General features: G+C 31.8%; 1 pseudogene; it reads left to right on the top strand.

Annotated features, from left to right (window-relative positions):
* The first annotated feature begins 947 nt into the window (after nucleotides 1-947).
* Nucleotides 948-23867, top strand: LOC148606699 (uncharacterized; annotated as a pseudogene).
* The last annotated feature ends 327 nt before the right edge of the window (nucleotides 23868-24194 follow it).

The raw sequence follows: 24194 nt of genomic DNA on the forward strand, positions 1-24194 counted from the left end.
TAGCTGGATCTGGAAAATGTACCACCAAACCTCTTTCAAAACTTTTAACTTCTATACTCACAACTGTCAAAGAGGGTCTGCAGTCCTACCACAACACTTGTTACTCCCGTAGTGGTATTAATTCAATGTGGATCCTGAACAATTCGAAAGATTTTTTGGAGACAATCAGTTCAAGACTATTATCTGAATATAATAGCATTAAAACCTATGATTTTTCAACACTGTATACTTCTATTCCCCATACTCAGTTACAATCCCGACTTAAAAACACTATACATCGTTGTTTTTCCAAAAACGATGGTACACTTAGATACAAATATATAGTTCTTGGTAGAGATTCCTCATACGTTGTAAGGAATAATTCCAAATCATCTTCCAAATATACAGAGGAAGATATTTACAAAATGCTGTAATTTTTAATCGACAACATATTTGTCCAATTTGGTGGACATGTTATTCAACAAACGGTCGGCATTCCAATGGGAACAAATTGTGCTCCTTCACTTGCTGACCTATTTCTTCACTCTTATGAGGCTGACTTTATAGCTGATTTGATCAGAAAGAAAGAATATCGTTTGGCTAGATCATTCAATCTCAGTTTCCGCTATATAGATGACGTATTATCTTTAAACAATCCTAATTTCGGAGATTTGATAAATCGCATCTACCCAAAAGAACTTGAGATAGAGGATACTACAGTCACTGTGAAGTCAGCCTCATATCTTGACCTACAATTAGACATCGATGGTAAAGGAAAACTATTGACCTAACTTTACGACTAACGTGATGACTTTTCATTCAGAATTGTCAACTTTCCTTTCATCTGTAGCCATATCCCTTGTTGTTTTTGTTGTCATTTGGTAAAGTATAATGTGCATTTGTGTAGTATAGCTGATTAACATCGAATAATCAGATGTAGATTTACACCCTGTTCACGTAAATCAGACATGTTAGAGAAAATTAAAGTAGAAGACAAACCTGTGCCTGTTTTCGTTGACCCTGTCGCAGGTGAAACACCACGGTTGGTGACTTGGGATTCATCTGACATACCAATTACACGTGTTGTAGGGATTTTAAGAATGGTAACTGACTGTTTACTTGTGGTCACTTATTAAAGAAATAATTACCAATTAAAGTTCAAAACATAAATACGCAATAAATTATCTTTATAATATGCCGCATCAATCTGGAACTCCTATTTAATACCAAATACCATCAGTCCGAGATGTGATATACTAAGGGTTTATTGATATATAGTTTGTCATTTCATCTTCAATAAATGACAACTATCAAGTTTCATACATGTAAGCATATGAAAGTGATTAATAGTATTATTGCGTAAAATTTTCTATATTGGCCTAGTTATTAGTCCGAGACTTGCCATATTGGACTGAAGCGTAACTGAAGTCCAAAATGACTATCCGAGGACAAATAACTCAGCCAATATGGAAAACTTGTCGTAAATATACCGTTATTGACTAACTAGTCTAATACTTCATATTGGCCTCGGCCAATATTAACCAATATGATGTATTGGACGAGAAAAAGCTGAATCAGATGACAAAATCCCGGAGTGGACGGGTAAAAGCCACATTGGACGGCTAAATCTCGTATTGAATAACTTTATTGTGTGTTGTAATGAAAGTTTTGATCATATCAAGGCTAATATTCGAACGTTAGTCAATAAAAAAGAGTAACCAAAGGAACCAAGATGCCTGCGGATATCAAAAGAATGCAATTGTAAAGATGTATCCATGTGATTAGTTCAAAGGACTCTGGGTCTTAAACTTTGTGTTCTGTTTTATTGCTTCTGATAATTTTCTTTTTGTCGGTATTCGTAATTTGGTATTACTTTACAAAGAGCTTACATGCCATGCTTAATTATATAGTACTTTATCATAGATTTTATATGAGTTGCTTGGAAGTATCTACGAGTTCTCTCTAGGCAACCACAAGGCTTGACTGTATCATTTTAAGTAATTTACACAATTCATATTGTTAGTTTCAGGTCTCGATGAACGCATGATAAAATGTTAGCAAAATACAACCAAACCTGGTGATGTCATTATATGTTTTGCTGATAAATCATCTTTTCTTGCGTCATCAGTGATTAAAGCATACGAAGTAAGTATCGAAGTGGCATTGGAAACCTCGCCTTCAGAAACAAAAAAAAATGGTATTAGTGATCGATATTAATAGAATAAAGTATTAATCTTGACATCGAATTGTCGTCTTAACCGGGTCATCTCAACTCGCAAATAGCCATTTAAGGGATTACAGGCAAATCCTACGATAAGGGTAACACAGTGCGATTTTTATTTCCACTGAAATTTTAATAGCAAGATTTGTGATGTGCCACCCACTATGTTTTTAGACACCCGTTTAAGTGAATAAAAGTGTACTGTATAAGTATCAATAGATATGCAACAATGGCCTTCACCCCTATCTCCTTTTGAAAAGGAACATTCCATCTTGAATTCAGACGCTGCCTATGGAAGAGGGAATCATGTTATAGAAATTACCAAAGAACAAGCGATGCTTTTCAGTCAGCATATGCCACATTTTATGTGAAAATAATCATTTCTGTGTAAGTTTTCTATTTTTTGAGAAAACCAGATATTCATCTCCCACTGTAATCACCCAAATCTGACCAAATCAATCACTGCACCTGTTACATAGTGCAGATTTCATGAATAATCTTTATAATTTTTATCTCAAAAGTGAAACAACCGAAAGACAAATTAAGTCTGGTTTTATGATCTGAACCTTATACAAGAAGTTAAGTTAAATTTTGTGGGTTTTCGACAATAATGAATAACCTTTTGTTTGACATTTTATTATGACTGCTACCTATCAGACAGGAGGATATTTCATCATCATAATTTTGTTTAATGTTGAGTAATTGTACCATGTAAAAGTTTAATGGCCTTCAACAAAGGAAAAGATGCACAGAAGATATACATAAGCATGACTTGTGATGAAGTGTTATACCTTGTTCTCGGCTGAGTTGTTTATAAATGCAGACCGTTATACCAAACAAAAGATATTGCCACTTTCGGTATGTTGTAGACCTCTGAAGTTTGAAGATAATAACTTAAAACGATTTGAATTCATGAAGTACTAAAATGATAGAAGTGGAATTATAACAAATTCAGCTTTCTGTGGTCTTTTGTGTTAATCTGCTGTCGTGTATCACATTAATTTGATGTAGATTTAAACCCAGTTCACTCAAATCAGACATGTTAGAGATAGTTAAAGGAGTACAAGACAAACCCGAGGCTGCATTTGTTGATCCAGTCTTAGGTAAAACACCACGGGTTGTGATTTGGAAATCATCTGACATACCAGTTACACGTGTTTGATGAACTTTTAAAATGGTAACTGACTGCTCACTTGTTGTAGTCACTAATTAAAGAAATAATGATCAATTTAAGTTCCAAACATAAATAAGCAATAACTTAATAACAGTGCAACTTGTGTGTATAATTCGATAATGTTAATTGAACCTTGCAATACAAGGAAAACAATAGCAACATATTTGAAAGTATATGTGAACATGCATAGAACGTATAAAAATAAATTGTGCATATTCAAACACTGTCAACAATTATTTCTAAAATTATATGCAAACCATTCTTTTACCAAACTCAAAGGACCATTCAATACCATATAATTTTATATGTTTATACAGATAATCAGTATTTAATTGTAGCCTATGATTTTTTTTTTATTATAGCAGTTTCTATCTAGTGAGTAGTAATTATCAAATCTATATAATATGCCGCATCAACCTGGGACTCCTATTTATTCCCAAAGACAATCGGTCCAAGATGTGATATACGTGGGTGTTATTGATACATATTTGGACCTGTCATCTACAATAAATTATAACTTTCAAGTGTGATACATGTAAGCATATGAAAGTGATTAATAATAATATTGCGTAAAGTTTTCCATATTGGCCTAGTTATTAGTCCGAGACTTGCCATATTGGACTGAGGCGTAACTGAAGTCCAAAATGACTAGCCGAGGACGTATAACTCTGCCCATACGGAAAACTTGTCGTAAATATACCGTTATTGACTAACTAGTCTAATACGTCATATTGGCCTCGGCCAATATTAACCTTAACCGGCCCAATATGATGTATTGGACGAGAAAAAGCCGAATCAGAGGGCAAAATCCCACAGTGGACGGGTGAAAGCAATATTGGACGGCTAAATATCGTATTAGACAACTTTTTTATTTTGTGTTGTAATGGTAGTTTTGATCATATCAAGGCTAATATTCGAACGTTAGTCAATAAAAAAGAGTAACCAAAGGAACTAAGATTATTGCGGATATCAAAAGAATGCAATTTTAAAGATGTATCCATGTGATTAGTTTAAAGGACTCTGGTCTTAAACTTTGTGTTCTGTTTTATTGCTTCTGATGTTTTTCTTTTTGTCGGTATTCGTAATTTGGTATTTCTTTACATAGAGCTTATATGCCATGTTTAATTACATAGTACTTTATCATATATTATATATGAGTTGCTTAAAAGTATCTACGAGTTCTCTCTATGCAACCGAAAGGCTTGGCTATATCATTTTAAGTAATTTACACAATTCATATAGTTAGTTTCAGGTCTGGATGAACGCATGATAAAATGTTAGTAAAATATAACTAAACCTGGTGATGTCATTATATGTTTTGCTGGCAAACCATCTTTAGTTGCGTCATCAGTGATTAAAGAATACGAAGTAAGTATCGAAGTGGCATTGGAAACCTTGCCTTGAGAAACAAAAAAAATGGTATTAGTGATCAAAGTAATAGAATAAAGTATAAATCTTGACATCGAATTGTCGTCTTAAGCGGGTCATCTCAACTCGCAAATAGCCATTTAAGGGATTACAGGTAAATCCTACGATAAGGGTAACACAACGCTATTTTTATTTCCACTGAAGTTTTAATAGCAAGATTTGTGATGTGCCACCCACTATGTTTTTAGACACCCGTTTAAGTGAATAAAAGTGTACTGTATAAGTATCAATAGATATGCAACAATGGCCTTCACCCCTAGCTCCTTTTAAAAAAGGAACATTCCATATAGAATTCAGACGCTATCTATGGAAGACGGGATTCATGTTATAGAAATTACCAAAGAACAAGCGATGCTTTTCAGTCAACATATACCGTATTTTATGTAAAAATAGTCATTTCTGTATAAGATTTGTATTTTTGTAGGAAACCACATATTCATCTCCCACTATAATCGCCCAAATCTAACCAAATCAAGCACAGCACGTCTTACATAGTGCAAATTTCATGAATAATCTTTATAAATCTTATCTCAAAAGTGAAACAACCGAAAGACAAATTAAGTCTAGTTTGATGATCGGTACCTTATACAAGAAGTTAAGTTGAATTTTGTGGGTTTTCGATATAATAATGAATAACCTTTTGTTTGACTTTTTATTATGACTGCCACTTATCAGACAGGAGCACATTTCATAATCATAACTTTGTTTAATGTTGAGTAATTTTACAATGTATCATTTTAATGGCCTTCAATAAAAGGGAAGATCCACGAAGATCTAGATCAGCATGACTTGCAATGAACGGTACTTCCTAGTTCTCGGCTGAGTGGTTTATAAATGCAGTCCGTTATACCAAAATGCCAAACTAAAGATATTGCCAATTTCGGTATCCGGTACACCTCTGATGTTTGATGTTAAAAAAAATTAAAACGATTTGAATTCATCAATATATCAAATTTCATACTAATCTAATGTAGATTTAAAACCAGTTCAGTTAAATCAGACATGTTAGAGATAGTTAAAGTAGTACAAGACAAACCTGAGGCTGCTTTTGTCGATCCAGTCTTAGGTAAAACACCACGGGTTGTGATTTGGAAATCATCTGACATACCAGTTACACGTGTTTGATAAATTTTTAAAATGGTAACTGACTGCTCACTTGTTGTAGTCACTAATTAAAGAAATAATGATCAATTTAAGTTCCAAACATGAATACGTAATAACTTAATAACAGTGCAACTTGTGTGTATAATTCGATAATGTTAATTGAACCTTGCAATACAAGGAAAACAATAGCAACATATTTGAAAGTATATGTGAACATGCATAGAACTTATAAAATTAAATTGTGCATATTCAAACACTGTCAACAATTATTTCTAAAATTATATGCAAACCATTCTTTTACCAAACTCAAGGGACCATTCAATACCATATAATTGTATATGTTTATACAGATAATCAGTATTTAATAGTAGCCTATGATTTTTTTTGAATTATAGCAGTTTCTATCTAGTGAGTAGTAATTATCAAATCTATATAATATGCCGCATCAACCTGGGACTCCTATTTATTCCCAAAGACAATCGGTCCAAGATGTGATATACGTGGGTGTTATTGATACATATTTGAACATGTCATCTACAATAAATTATAACTTTCAAGTGTGATACATGTAAGCATATGAAAGTGGTTAATAATAATATTGCGTAAAGTTTTCCATATTGGCCTAGTTATTAGTCCGAGACTTGCCATATTGGACTGAGGCGAAACTGAAGTCCAAAATGACTATCCGAGGACAAATAACTCAGCCAATATGGAAAACTTGTCGTAAATATACCGTTATTGACTAACTAGTCTAATACGTCATATTGGCCTCGGCCAAAATTAACCTTAACCGGCCCAATATGATGTATTGGACGAGAAAAAGCCGAATCAGAGGCCAAAATCCCACAGTGGACGGCTAAATATCGTATTAGACAACTTTTTTATTTTGTGTTGTAATGGTAGTTTTGATCATATCAAGGCTAATATTCGAACGTTAGTCAATAAAAAAGAGTAACCAAAGGAACTAAGATTATTGCGGATATCAAAAGAATGCAATTTTAAAGATGTATCCATGTGATTAGTTTAAAGGACTCTGGTCTTAAACTTTGTGTTCTGTTTTATTGCTTCTGATGTTTTTCTTTTTGTCGGTATTCGTAATTTGGTATTTCTTTACATAGAGCTTATATGCCATGTTTAATTACATAGTACTTTATCATATATTATATATGAGTTGCTTAAAAGTATCTACGAGTTCTCGCTATGCAACCGAAAGGCTTGGCTATATCATTTTAAGTAATTTACACAATTCATATAGTTAGTTTCAGGTCTGGATGAACGCATGATAAAATGTTAGCAAAATATAACTAAACCTGGTGATGTCATTATATGTTTTGCTGGCAAACCATCTTTAGTTGCGTCATCAGTGATTAAAGAATACGAAGTTAGTATCGAAGTGGCATTGGAAACCTTGCCTTGAGAAACAAAAAAAATGGTATTAGTGATCAAAAGTAATAGAATAAAGTATAAATCTTGACATCGAATTGTCGTCTTAAGCGGGTCATCTCAACTCGCAAATAGCCATTTAAGGGATTACAGGCAAATCCTACGATAAGGGTAACACAACGCTATTTTTATTTCCACTGAAGTTTTAATAGCAAGATTTGTGATGTGCCACCCACTATGTTTTTAGACACCCGTTTAAGTGAATAAAAGTGTACTATATAAGTATCAATAGATATGCAACAATGGCCTTTACCCCTAGCTCCTTTTAAAAAGGAACATTCCATCTTGAATTCAGACGCTGTCTATGGAAGAGAGGATTCATGTTATAGAAATTACCAAAGAACAAGCGATGCTTTTCAGTCAACATATACCGTATTTTATGTAAAAATAGTCATTTCTGTATAAGATTTGTATTTTTGTAGGAAACCACATATTCATCTCCCACTATAATCACCCAAATCTAACCAAATCAAGCACAGCACATCTTACATAGTGCAAATTTCATGAATAATCTTTATAAATCTTATCTCAAAAGTGAAACAACCGAAAGACAAATTAAGTCTGGTTTGATGATCGGTACCTTATACAAGAAGTTAAGTTAAATTTTTGTGGGTTTTCGATATAATAATGAATAACCTTTCGTTTGACTTGGTTGTGATTTGGAAATCATCTGGCATACCAGTTGCACGCGTTTGATGAATTTTTAAAATGGTAACTGACTGATCACTTGTTGTAGTCACTTATTAAAAAAATAATGATCAATTTAAGTTCCAAACATGAATACGCAATAACTTAATAACAGTGCAACTTGTGTGTATAATTCGATAATGTTAATTGAACCTTGCAATACAAGGAAAACAATAGCAACATATTTGAAAGCTTATGTAAACATGCATATAACTTTTAAAATTAAATTGTGCACATTCAAAAACTGTCAACAATTATTTCTAAAATTATATGCAAACCATTCTTTTACCAAGTTTTAGGAACCATTCAATACCATATAGTTTTAAAAGTTTATACAGAAATTTGCTATTTAATTGTTGCCCATGAGTTTTTTTAAATTATAGCAGTTTCTATCTAGTGAGCAGTAATTATCAAATCTACACAATATGCCGCATCAACCTGGGACTCCTATTTTATACCAAAGACAATCGGTCCGAGATGTGATATACGTGGGCGTAATTGATACATATTTGAACATTTCATCTACAATAAATTATAACTTTCAAATGTGATACATGTAATCATATGAAAGTGATTAATAGTATTACTGCGTAAAGTTTTCCATATTGGCTTAGTTATTTGTCCGAAACGTCCCTGATTGGACTGAGGCGTAGCTGAAGTCCTAAATGACTAGTCGAGAACGAATAACTCAGCCAATATGGAAAACTTTACATAAAGATACCTTTATTGACTATGCACCCTTATACATCATATTTGCCTCGGCCAACATATACCTTAACCAGGCCAATATGACGTTTTGGACGACCAAATCTCGTATTGGCGCCCTTTTGTATTTTGTGTTATATTGGCATTTTTTAATCATATCAAGGCTAATATTCGAACGTTAGTCAATAAAAAAGAGTAATCAAAGGAACCAATATTCTAGCGGTTATCAGAAAAAATCAATTTTAAAGATGTATCCATGTGATTAGTTTAAAGGACTCTGGTCTTATTCTTTGTGTTCTGTTTTATTGCTTCTGATGTTTTTTTTTGTCGTTATTACTTTACATGGAGCTTATATGCCATGTTTAATTACATAGCACTTTATGTGAGTTGCTTCAAACTTTCTACGAGTTCTCTCTATGCAACCAAAAGGCTTGACTTTATCATTTTAAGTATTTCAAACAATTCATACAGTTAGTTTCAGGTCTCGATGAACGCATGATAAATTATTAGCAAAATACAACTAAACCTGGTGATGTCATTATATGTTTGGCTGGTAAATCATCTTTTGTTGCGGCATCAGCGATTAAATAATACGAAGTCAGTATCGAAGTGGCATTGGAAACATCGCCTTGAGAAACAAAAAAACTGGTATTAGTGATCAAAATTAATAAAATAAAGTATTAATCTTGACATCGAACTACTGTATGAAACGGGTCATTTCAACTCACAAATAGCCATTTAAGGGATACCAGGCAAATCCTACGATAAGGGTAACACAACGCGATTTTTATTTCCACTGAAGTTTTGGTTCCAATGAAATGTTTATAAGATACGAAAGTATTTTTAATCGCCAATGGATGTCTAAGAAAATGATTTTAGACATCCAAAACAAAGCCACCATATTTTGGTTAAAATAAATAGTTACCTCGATTTTTCATTGAATTTCAATGCTTCCAATATAATTTATCGTCAATCGAAAACCAACATTCAACTTTGGGAAAGTATGCATTTGTCGTGTGAAATGGATTAACATTAAAAAACATTAAGAATTGTCTTGTACCATCCATTATGTTTTAGACACCCTTTTAAGTGAATAAAAGTGTACTGTATAAGTATCAATAGACATGCAACAATGGCCTTCACCTTTAGCTCCTTTTTTAAGTACAAGTCCATATAGGATTCAGATACTACCTATGTTTGAGATGATTCATGTTGTAGAAATAACCACTGAACAAGCGATACTTTTCGATCAACATATGCCTTATTTATGTAAAAATAGTAATTTTTCTCTATAAGATTTGTATTTTTCGTAGAAAACCACATATTCATCTCCCACTTAAAACAACCAAATCTAACCAAATCAATAAAAATCGCGTTGTGTCACCCTTATCGTTGGATTTGCCATGTATCCCTTGAATGACTTTTTTCATCGCCTAACTATTTTACAAGGTTCGGTGATTAGTAAGTTTAAAACCTATTGCAACTTGTTTCATCATTCTGAAATGAAAATATCTTGGCTTTTTTTTAAGTTTATATTTCCTTCTGCTTTTTATCATTTATCATCCCAATATTTATCGTTTATTTTAAGAATTTTTGCACTTATTAAGAATTGGCAATGATAAAAATTTTGTCTAAATGCAATAAACAATATGCAGATGAAAAATTTATGTTATTTGTCCATAGACAAAATTTGTATCATAGCCAATTCTTATAAATTAATTTTAAAACATATTTTTATCTTTAAAAAAGAGAAACAAAACAGCTCTGAATTGAACTATATGGGCGTGTCAGTATTTTTTATCCATTGAGATATAACAAAATTATTTCAACCAATCAGATAACAGTATTTATCTCAAATTACTTTATTAGAGAATGTTAGAAGATCATTTTCTATTAACGGAAATATTTTCACTTACCTGGACATTCTACGTCAAAGTTTGTTTTCAGTTTTGCTATATCTTCGTTAGTATTTGCACAATCCGCATTTACAGTTACAGAAAACTTGCTTATTAGTGTTGTTATTGTGTTAAAGACTTGTTTTATGCCACAATCACACTTAAAGGCGTTATCTTTTAAATTTCTGAAATATCAGTGAGAAAAGCTATCATTTTAATTTGGAGAGGGATAACCTAACCAAACAATAAATAAGTCCATAAGAAGAACACAATAACAGTGAACTAACCTAACATAAAAATGATATTAAAATATGGACCTATGGAAAAAAGCGAAGCTGTGTCAAGCAGTTTTACTGGTTCGAGTTAGTATATCTAAGTTTTTATCAAGTGCACCGTTATTTTCTTTATATGGCAACGAAATATTAACAGAAAATGACGTTTAAAGAAAGAAAAACAACAGTGTTTATTTGTTGCGGGCGACATCCTTGCAATTGCAAAACAATGTAACGTTTGTGACGCCAAAACAAAAAGAAAAAATCAGTCAGTGACCTTATTGTAATTATGCGGTTTAAGTATTTTGCATTCAAATAGATGATTGTGATCATCGTTCGGGAATAAATACGATCAAATTCCCCACAAATTATCTACATTTTAATAATAGGATAATTCAATACTCGCTATGAAGAGTTTGTATACTTGAAAAAATATACCACCTAACGAACAGTCCTGTCCTAAGAAAAAGCCATCGCAGGGAAAGCAAGGAATACTGTATACTAAAACAACGTACGGCACTTTTTGTCAGTGCAATGACAATAACAAAAGTGTAGGAACCCTATCAAGCCAATATAACAATGACATAAATGTAATGAATGTATTTTGCAGAAATCCAAGACGGGTAAGGAGTCATGGCCATCGCCACTATACATCACCTAAAATACATGATGTCTTCATAAATGGTCTTCTGTCATGCAAAGGCCTCTTGGACTTCATCACATTCGAACTCTATTCTATACCTCTCAATCTATTACACTCCCCTAATAATATAAACCTTGACACTCCTATTTTTGAACCTACCTAATCATTATACAGACTAATGGCCATAACTTTGGATATTGTTTCCACATACTCTACAAACCAGTTTGTTGAAGGTAAAGATGAAGAAAAACGAGCATGTCTTCCACTACCGTTTGTCAACAAAGGTATAGATGCAAATAATTTTGCTGATATCCTCCATCTCAAAAACGTAACGAAAAAAATTCCCTGTATTTAAGGACAAATCAATACCGATTGTTTAATACTCATATACATCACCTATTGCATCAAACATTTTCAATTATAAAAGGCTATTGCAGGACCTCGAGATAGAGAACTTCATAGCTAAACCACCTGGTTGTTCATGCAAGAACTAACCATTAAAATATTGTCCTTCCGGTCACGTCATTACGGGAGATTTAAACATCATCCAAAACGAATGTATTTGTCAGGTCCTTTCTAAATGTCCCAGTTACCGTGAACCATGCACGCTCCATAAATTGGAATGACTTTAAAGTTCTTATGGATGTCGTTGAGGACTACGCAAAAAAATTGATAAAACGAGAACAAAAAGACATTGATTCTCTGTTAGAGTGGGTAAAGCTGAGAGGTCTTTAATTTTAAAACGTATGAAAGTTTTAAGTAGGTCAATGAGTGTCAATGCTACATCGATTAGACCCCGATGTAGCAAAAACATTGACAAATATGTTTCTTACCAGCATACAAAGCCCAAAACAACATTGTTTTGTCTGCAAAACGAATTACATCCAATGTGTACGAGGTAGACGTAGAAAATAATAGCAATAATAAGACATTTTCTGCTACCACACACTACGAAAGAAGAGATATTGGAAAACTATAAATCTGTGTTATCCTCTTTTGGTTTCTCTACCGTCTGTATAACAATAAGAGCATACCACATAAAAAAGTAACACACAAACAGAGAGAGAGAGAGAGAGAGAGGGAAACAAAAAACATACTAACATGAACAAGCATGTCATATTATACTTATATACATATGTCTTGAGAGCAACCTATATTTCATTTCCTTTTACAGTGGCATGGTTCAACCATAAAAGTGCATAGTAAAAGCAACTAGAAATTCAGAATTAAATTTGCTCACATTGTATATACCATAACGTTTCAATTCACGCGTTTGATATATCATTACAGAGGTATATTTTGAATTGTGCTTCATTTACACGTTATCGCAAATAGCAATTAGAATAAGAATTGAAATGTTGTTGTTATAGGTAATAAGGATGGGTCAGTAGGAAAAGGAAACCATAGTAGCGAGATTTTGGAATGGAGTAATGGACAACGGAAAAAAATAAGATTTATGTGAACCAAAATCATGAAAGGGTGTAATTCTGCAAGAATAATTAAAGGAACCAAGATTCTTGTGGAAATCAAAAGAATGTAATCCAGGGACATAGACCAGATATGAAAAACTGCCTCAAATATATTAATAACATCTCGAAAATAACCAGAAAGGCTATTTAAATTTATCCTGAAGCATCTAGATATTTTTGACTTCTTGTATACGGAAAAAGTATGGGAAAATTTGCCTGATAATTTGTCATGGTGAATTTTAACTTAATTTTACTTATCAATATTGTTAAAAGGAAAAATTTAGAAGCACTTTGATGGATATTTCTTTGGGTCATGAGATATACCTGGAAAATGCAATATAATCTCTGTGTTTTTTTCTTCTGGTCCACACCTCATGCATAGTTTGCCTGATTCTTAGACAGATAAATATTTAATTATATTCTACCTACAGCAATTGTAACGTGTTGGCGTTGAACATAAATATGTCTGAAGGTAAAGATGTTATATTGTTATCGCTCAGAATCCTAAAAAAGTGAAAAATTGATAAAGCAACAAGCAGTAATATAAACAATAATCAATTCTTTACGACTAAGTTTGCTCTAACAATAACAACTGTATTGATTTTTAAAATGAAAAAGTAAAAAAAGCGACGAGTTTTTTTTTAATCTTCGTTAAAAGTCACGAGTTAATTTTTGATATTCACAGAAACAACAAAATTAAATGGTTGTTTCATAGACGATCGCAAGGCTAAAAAGCATATCAATCATCATCTACATCTTCATAACCTCGTGTAGCTGAATGTTCCGCAACAATTTCAAGGCTACATAAAATTTGGTTTTGTTGTGTTTTGTTTTGTTTTGTTTTGTTTTGTTTTGTTTTTGTTTTTGTTTTGTGTGGATTTGTTCCAATTTATAAGGCACTGTCACATGTTTTAAAATATAAGTATTTTGCAATAGTTTTCAATATGTTAAAACAAAAAAAAACACAAGATGATAATTAATGAAGAAAGTGAGAACAAATAAACTTAAATGCAAAGTGAATTAGCTTATTCCTCGACAAATATAAAGCATAGCTTAAATGTAAAATAAACGTATTTCTCTTGTAAATTTTACCCGAGGATTTGTTTTTATTTTATATCTTCCCCGATGATTCATGCAAGTATAAAACTGATTCAAGTAAAAGCAAGAAAAAAATCATTGCAAGTGAATAAATAATAATAGCTTTATCCACTATTCTACTTGACAGGATTCTAATTTGCGCAATAAATCAATCTTGCACGGAAGTACTTGTAGTATCAACCAAACAGCGTTTTATAGTGAGAAATTATTTGCATCAATTGCGGCTTTTCTTTTGGTCATTTTTTCAAAGAATCCAAAAAAAAAAAATCAAAAAAATCAAAAAAAAAAATAAATAAATAAAACTACTTTCTGTGTCAACTACATGTACAAATATCATTCATCTCTCCAATAGATAATGTACATATACAATCATTTCAATGCATTTGTACTTGTACATGCATATATAACAATTGTTTCACTTTTGTTATGTTGATTTTCGTTTGACTGTTTAGTTTGCATTGTGTTTGAATGCCTTTGTTGTTTTACAGATTTGTATGTAATCAGACATTTATAAGCAATTTTTTGTAAGTTCCTATAAATACACTATATTATATTCATGAGAGACAGACAAGATCAAAATTATGATATGAAACTTTGAAAAGAAATCACATGTACTTTTAAAATTAATACCGGTAATTGATGTTCACATATTAATGTTACAACAATGCAGATTAAAGACAGTACATTTGCTTGATCATAGAATCAATCTTGTACCATTTATTTATCAAAAATTATTGTACTTTAAACATGATTCAACAATAAACTTGATTATTTTGTAGATTAACTTTGAAAATTGCAAAGTTATGAGATTTTCTTATTTAGTAGTAAAGTTAAAGTATGTATCTATCTTCTATCAGATATCTATATCCTATCCAAGCGGGAAATGGACAGAATTTTTGAATGAAAACTACAAAAAAATCTGTAAAGCAATATTCAAAGCTACAAATGTAGAAAAAAGAACTGTATTAGAAGTGCTTGCCGCTTCCTGTGCTAGTGATGTTGTTACAGCTGCATCAAAAATTATCAGTTTAGAGTCTAAAGAATTATGTAAAAGAAATTCTGAAGCTTTGTTGCAGTGCAAAGACCATAGCAGTTTGATGACATTTGCATGGGACGGAGTCCATAAGGAATTGGAAATAAGAGCCCCAAATGTTCTAAAATTTGTGAGTGCCATTGCAAGTACATTGACATCACAGTATCGCGCTAGAACTCTAACAAATAGGCTTCTGGAGCAGGATTATGTTGCTACAAGATTGAAGTCATCACTACAGAAGTTTTATGGTCGTTATCATGAACTCGTGGATCGTTATGGTGTATCCATCAGCACCATGAGAACTGATTTATTCAACGGGTCATAGTTTTCCTTCCCTCGTTTGTCTACCCCGGACTTGACTTTTATGAGCAACTTGGCGGGTGTTTCTAGGAAAGCAGAGGACGCTTACCCTACCGGTGCACCTGGTCCATGCTCCCAGTTTTTAGTGGAGTCCGAGTTGCTCATTTACTTTTGTTACTTTGTATGTATGATTTTAGTTACTTTATGTTCTTTGTTGTGTATGTCTGTTTTCCATGTCTGGACTTTGTCCCTGGACTGGATTACATTCTTTTGATTACCGCTATAATCTTGGTTCCCTTGATTACTCTTTCGCCAACGGATAAAAAGCTTATGTATGTTTTACACACAATTGCAAATGGGTTTCATGCTCGAAATCAGGAGATGTTTGCACTTCACTACTGCTTAGCTTTTGTTCTTCTTCATGGAAGATGCACTCAGAGAGTAAGTATGATGCCCATGTTGTACATGTATATGAAAAGTTAACAAATTCATTTACCGTAAAACATTAGAATTTAAAGAATTGATACCAGATATAGTGTAACAGTGTTGGTAAATAAAAATAACCGACAAGGTTCTTATTTTTATTCAGCATATTTAACATAGTTCTGAAACAATATATATGAAGAAATTAAATTTAAAGACAATCATTAAGGTGATTCACATGGTTTTCGATCACTTGATCACAATCACAATAAGTAATATAATAAAGAACCAAATACACATCACAATGGAATGTTAGAAAGTTCAAAAGATTACATGTACTTTTAACTTAACAAACAGTTATCAAAAATATGCAAGACTACTTGTAATCTAACATTCACTACAGTTCAATATTTGGTTGATGTGTATATATAAATTTAATAGAAATGATAAAAGACAAATGAAACATCTTCCTTTAAAATAATACAATAATCAATAAAGTAGCAATAAAGACAAATGACGTTAGAATTGGAATACAAATTAAAGGGAAGTTATCTTAGATATTTCCCGAACAGTTAAAGAAAATAAATACAAATAGCTAACGCGTACCATTTGTGGAATGAGCTATATTATGCTCGTGTGAACCAGACACTCAGTTTAGTTAAAACATCTGAGCAAATCTGAAACCAATACACAATAGATCAATACTTCTTCCCGTGAAATCTGCAACCAATACACAATAGATCAATACTTCTTCCCGTGAAATCTGAAACCAATACCCAATAGATGAATACTTGTTCCCGTGAAATCTGAAACCAATACACAATAGATCAATATTTGTTCCCGTGAAATCAATAATCAACTATACAAGTATTATAATCAATATCTGTGTCGATTCGACGATATTTTTATCATTCACATCGATTACTCAAGCAAATACACTATGTAAAATGAAATAAATTTATTGTACAACTACCTTGCACCGCAAATATGCACATTTCGTACTTCACAATTACAGGATCAAAAGGATCAGAAAATACCTGAATGCGTTATAAAAATGTAGCGATAATATGTAAAAATGAAATGATCTTACATGTTTCACTCATACGCCGCTCATGTTCACATTCGAGGATCGTGCAAATATAATTCTGCGAAGAAAGAAAGATAATGTCCCTTATTCTGTTAATCATACAATTAGAGTGGTAAAAGAAGTGAAAATAAGTTACAGAGTCAGCATGTCTGTACTGGACATTAACCGTTCATCAATGTCAAACACAACTTCATCAAAATAACTAGAGACAATTGTAGAATTCAATTTGTCTCGATCACCTCAACCCCGAGCGCTACTCTCAACTCAAAACCAAAAACTGCGCCAAATCATGACGGAATTTCCAATAACCAATCAAAACCAAAGATCAATAATTACGTGTACTTTTCAATATAGTCTATTTCAAATAAGGCTTTACTAATGCTTTATTTCATTGATTTATCAAATACAACAATATAAGAATTTTACAATACAAAGTAAATACACATAGAACATAATGGGTAAAATTCGACACTACTAAAATAGAATACATTAAGTATGTAAACTGTTTATTAGAAGGAGTAATCAAAGAAACCAAGGATTAAAATAAATCTAGGTACAAAGAGCAGAAAGGAAAAGGTAGAAATACAAATAGAAAGAAATTGAATTAACCACAAAAAACATGTACAAATAAACGAAAGTAAATGGTCAACTGCACTACACTAAAATTTTGGAGAATGGATCAGGTGCACTGGTAGGGTCATGTCTTCTGTTTTTATGAAAACACCCGCCAAATATATTTTTTCTACATGTAAATGTGGGTTGTACCTTAAACATATGGACGAATTCAATGTAATTACAATTACAACATGTACCTGTAAGACAAAATTCTCAATTTTACAAGGATATCCAGAGGCTATCTAAACTTGGCTTGTGTGTAAGCCCTGGGTCAGTTCACAACAAGTTGGCATCCTTGATTGATAAGCTTGATGAAGAAATTATACAGCTGAGAAAAGGATGGGAAAATGGAAATGACAGCAAGTACCAAGTTATTGGAGATAATTGAGACAAAAATATCCTTCCTGCATTTAAGTATGTACATGATCATTAAATATAACACTTATGGCGATGAATACAAAATTTAAGACTTCTTTTGTCAAATAATTAGTGTACAGATCAGCATGATCAGCCATTTCAACCCAAACATAAAAAAGGCCTTTTTTGCCTTCTGCTGCACCCAATGTAGACTGAAGCTGTTCATATGATCCAGATTTAATCCCTTTAAATTTACTTCTATATCAAGATTTAAAGATAGAACTTTTTAGTTATTTCATATTTTTATATGAATTATTGAACAATAATCACAGCTTATAATTACTTAAACCGGTTAGTATCTTAGTAATTAAATTCTACTTTTTTCAGGACTTCACAACAGAAGACGTTATCTTTACACCTCTTTAATTCTGTTGTTGTTGTGGATGGGATAAATCCCACAAGTTCTCCAATAGCTACTGATCAGGACCTAACACCAGACATTGACATTAAGAAGTTCATACCTTCTGTACAAGAACAGAAAGTTTTAATGGATGAATTGGTATTTCTATTTGCAACATCTGTAATAAAAACATTCCTGAGATGACTGAAGAATTTACCAAAATTAACCCAGAACATTTTGACCATGTACATGTTACGCCCGAAATTGGAATATGGCCCATTCCGGAATGAGACGCGTCCTGAATCGTAATTACGCGAGATTCCACGATATTCCGATTCAGGTCGTCCGATTACGGAATGGGACAATCTCGTTTCTTAGATATTTCAGTGCATATTTCGAGATTTATAAAGGGAACACGCTAAATTAGCTCTTACACCACCTTTTTTCATTATTAATTTAAAAATTGCTATAGATCAACACCTTATTTATCCATAAATCTCCAAAAAAACTTTACAATTCAGTGATTTTTCGTTTTACAGTTAGTAATCAGCTGAACTTTCTAACCTTAGCCGGTATAACATCTTCTATGTACTCTTTCATTTACTTAGATTTCTTTTTATGTATAATTTTATTTATTTTTATTATACATATATATACGTATATATGTGTTCTCTTTGTGTTTATCTATTTTGCATGTCCGGTCTTTGTCCCTTGATTACATTGTTTTGATTCCGCTACAATTTTGGCTCCCTAATGTACTATTTTATTATACACTACATTAATACCATACATTTTATTTTATATTGTTTAATTTTGCTGCCATAGAAATATTTCTATTTGAATTTATTTCTTTAACAATTTAATTTTAAATTTTATTTTTGGCTTGCCTGACAAGGGATACTATAATAACATTTAGAAAATGAATACTTATGTTAGTAAACCCACCTTTTTTCCTCCCAACCAGTCTTTTTCTATTTCATTTATTTTTTTAAGTTAATGTTTCAGCTTCGCGTTTCCTGGACAGGTGTAGAGATTTCCACCGCATGGATCGATAAACTGAACTTAACTATTTTCCCACGTACGGGGATCGATGAAGACTGCGATTGCTTACCGTGATATTACCGTGTGATCGTTTTTTGAATATACTTACTTATAATGTATACTTTCGCACAGGTGGATTGTATTATTGTCTGGTCTTCGTACATATGGGATATCTACATATATATATTAGTGCAATGGATTTTTAGAACTTAAAGGGCCCATATGGTATACGGCTTAGTTTTAACACTATACCATCTATCCTTAACAATATGCCATCTACCCTTTATTGCATACCTTATATCTCGTCTGAATATAGCTGAAATATTGCTGCTCGGACGTTAAACCCCAACAAACAAAACAAACATACCCTATATCACACCCCTAGACCTATATCGCCTACCTTATATTGCACCCCTTCACCGACTATACTTGAAGTATGGTTTAAATATATGATATAATGAACATGAAAATTTAAAATCTGTATCACACGCCGTGTCAACCCTCGACCTGATATAGGAATCTCGGGTTGATACAGCATGTGATACCGATTTTGACGATATTCAGTATATATTATATGTCAGTGGAAAGATAAATTTATTTTTTGAATATCATCTTTTTCTAATTGAAATATTGTAATTTTTTCTACTATTTTGCAGTAATAAAAGAGTAGTCAAAGATCAATCTATACCCTAATACCCAGTTGCAAGTTCTTTAAGTGAAATCGTGCGTTGTAGGTATCTAAAAACAGATAACATATAAAAATCACATTAATAGAATTTTTTTTTAAATATAATAACGAACTTTTTCTTACAATAGTTCACTATTTAATCACAGAACAAAATTGTCCCTAAAACTGCAGTATTTTAGTTTATTTAAAAAAAAATTAATCACAGCTCTATGGATATAATAAAACACCGTAAATATTACAATGTGTATCTCAATATTAAATACTAAGAAGCAAAAAAAATAAATAAATAAATAAAAAATAAACACAACGTTCTATATTTGATCTCAAAGTTGAGCTTTGCAAAATGAGTTTGAAAATGCAAATTTTATTCTTTGACAAAACAACAAGTTTAAATTTAATTATATATTTATTTGATTTTATAATTAATTCAAAACCATCATATTTCTATTTATAAATTCTACAACACTACAATAATCTTTAGAGAATAATAAATATATATTTTAAACTTTTTTACTTCTGCTTTATTCAATTCAAACATCACATATATGATTATGCACTATATAACTTCGCTTATGGCAAAACCACAAAATAAGAAAACGGTTTCCATCAATCCTAACAAGATCAGTGGAAAATATGGAATAAGGTAATTATTAAGTAATTATTAAGTATTTATTTCTGTGATTGAACTAGGAGGCAAGTACGAACTCTATCATTATAATATCAAGTATTGCTAAGAAGACAATTAGATACAAACTAAAATTTCTACCTGATTTTCGACAATTTTTAAATTCATTTTTTCTTTGAAAATGGGATAAAAATTATCATGATTCATTGAAAATTTATTTCAGTGGTCATTGCAAGAATTTTTATTTAACTATCTTTCGAATACAGTGATGCAATGGGAACTTTTACGCATGAGCAAGCAATATTACCCAAGAAAATAAGTTTAATTCGATGAAATGATAAATTTAGAACTAACTTCATCACTCTCCATAGGCCTGTTTCTCCTCATTTTTGAAAACACTTATATTTACAAATAGGGAGTCCCAGTCTACTCTAGCGAAACGATCTCTCAGTAGGTTAAGAATATCATCAAATACAAATGCTTTGCCATTTTTTATATTTCTAATATTTTTAGATTTCGACCGTAACATATACATTGTTATGGCTGGAGTTTAGACTAAACAGGTATGAATACATTTAGTAGTTTTAAGTCAGTCATGTAGTTGTATTGTTCTGTACTGAAAATGATTCAGCTGTTACATAGGGTTTTTAGTAACATATGTAAGGTAATATAGGTTTACATTTTCTGTGTTTTGCGATCTAATTAAAATTAAAATATGTCATTAAAAAGGTTGAACTGTTCTGTTTTAAAAAGTAACATTTATTTGCCAAAATTGACACATTTAACAAATTTAATGAGTTATATGTATTTACTATTAATTCATTGTTTGTTTAATTAATAAGCACTTATTTTCATTTGCAGTATCCGTTGGGACTGTTTGATAAAAATGAGACCAAAACTGCAGAGGTAATCAAACTCCTAAGGGATATGCAGTCAAAATATGTGCCTGAACTCTGAATAATGAGAAATCTGAACCTGTGTTTTTTGGTGGTAAGATTATTATTGCTTATTGAGATCTTCAATGCACTGTTTGTGTTTAGACCCAGTTGGATGAGGTTAATTTAAATTGCATTGTCCATCTAACCAGATTTTACTTCTAGATGTAAACTGAAACCCTAATAAATACTTTGGTTTCAAATCTGTTAGGCTGTTTCACTGAACATAAAATATTTTTTCAGTGTAATATGCAGCAGTAGAGGAGTGAAAATAACTGCTTTACTATAGTGGCCATATACATGTAAAGCTTTTGCTTGCTAAGCAAATGTTGACTGTGACATTTTTTTCTTACTTATATTTTCATTAAATGACTGGAATTATTGCATCAGCGTTTGGATAATTGAACTCTTTTGTAAAGTTTTTATATTTTTTTTTTGTGATAGACTAATAGATGAGATGATCCAGTGTGCTCAAAAATCAGTACTGAATAGAGATACTCCAACATCTAGACTTGAAGGATTTGTTTCTAAAATTGAAGATTTTCATCGTCTTATGAACTTTTTGGAAGTAAGTTTTTTTTTATTTCGATTATAGCATTTACTAAAACAAAATGGACAGTATTACTACAAATAGAACATAGGGGTTAGATTGCAATTGGTGCTAAATGACTCAAACTGATTAGGTTTAGCCAATTTGATCTATATGTCCTTGTAAACTAGATTAAAACATTAGCATGAAGTAGCACTCCAGCTAAGGATCATAATTTTATTTTTTATATTTTGTTTGAAATGTCATAGTAAACAGAATTTAACATGTGGCTTTTCATATAACCTGTGCTCTTAGGAGATACAAATTGTATTAAAATGCACTATAGATTTCAATAGAATCTATTGGATTTTCAATGTGGATTATATCCTAAGAGCAGACAGATTTGAATGAATAAATACACATTTCATAATATAGACCCATAAAACAACTTAATTACAAAGAAAATATGTAGCCTTTTTGGTGGTGTATCACATTTGTCAGATTTTGCATGATTCTTACAAAGACAGCTACTTAAATGTTGAGTTCACTTTCAATGAACATAGAGTACTTGAAATGAAAAATAATACAATAATACATTAACAACCAGACCAACAGCAATACAGTAATAATTTCAGATAATGATTTAAGAAAGCCCTTATGGATATCCTCCTGCTTTAAGCAATGATGAATTTTGAAAATATGTTTTCATTTTATTATAAACCTAACTTTATTTTAAATTGTAGGCAATTTGCAGATTGACTTATACTACAGATTCAAATAGTGACAAAGGAACTGCATGTTATTTTAGAAATTTACTTGATGCCAGGAATGTTAAAGGAAAATTTTGCAACGCTTATAGAGCATACAAACTTATATACTATAATTTTTTTTTGTGATGTCATTTGTCTTGTGATGTTTCTCAAAAAATTCAATGTCACGCCAGAAGATGAGATCTCATTCCCAGATAATTTTTTTCGGAATCCTTATATGTGGAAAAGATCAATTGGTTGAATGAAATTTGCAGGGAAATTTTGGAGGAACATTTCTTGACTCCGGAAATGATATCATGGAAGATGATAACCACCCGGAAAATTATTATCTTTCAAAAAGTACATTGTCATTTTTGTGAAAAATCTTATGCTTACATTGGATCACTTAAAGTGCATGAAGAAAAACTCACAATGTAAAGCTACCACCCATCAAGAGCTCTAACAAGACACTTGAAGATGAAGTAGGAAACTATTGCCTTTTATTATTTAAACTCACACTCCTTCACAAAAACCTAAATACAGCAGTCGACATGGCCGATGGGTATCGCAGTGTCTGTTCCGCTTAATATCAACTGCCAATTTATATCAAAACTGAAAAAAACTAAGTATGCCATAGGATCGGTGCATTTAGTTGCTTTAACTGAGGGTGATTTAAATGATGACCAAAAAGAAAGAATTATCGCAAACAAATGCATTAATCTGCAGGGAGGAAAAAACAATAAAATGGCATTAGATGAATACGTAAAACTATTGAATAGAGAGTAACTTAGCATGTTCAGGTTTCCAGACAAAGGAAAGTATCTTGCGGCATTCAAACGAATTTCCTCATATTATTTATTTTGTAAAAAAAACCAACTTCGATACATTTTACAGTGTTACAACAAGAAAAGGATTTCATCAATTGGATCTTGGTGAGCTATTCATGTTCTTGAAAGCTTCTTGTTGAAATTGTATGTAAAGTGTAGATTCATCCTTCATACATGTATTTCAGATACATAGAACAAGTGTGGATTTGCTGAATATATCTTTAGAAAAAAAGCGAACTTGGATATAAAATATCAAGTTACCAAACAGGGTTAATATCTGGTGGCAGAACATTCCATCTAGCCTTTTACATTGGGAACAAAAGTGGAAACATGATTCACATCTGATACATTTTAATGATGGGTTGAATAAACTCTTTTGACATACATGTACCAAATGCAAAATCATTTTTCTCAAAATTCGATTCCAGACAGTACATGCAATATGCACACATCCATAATAATGACAA

Source organism: Perna viridis, chromosome 9, assembly GCF_037379345.1.
Source record: "Perna viridis isolate PV_CMFRI_1.1 ecotype Kerala chromosome 9, ASM3737934v1, whole genome shotgun sequence".
Classification (NCBI taxonomy): Eukaryota; Metazoa; Mollusca; class Bivalvia; order Mytilida; family Mytilidae; genus Perna; species Perna viridis.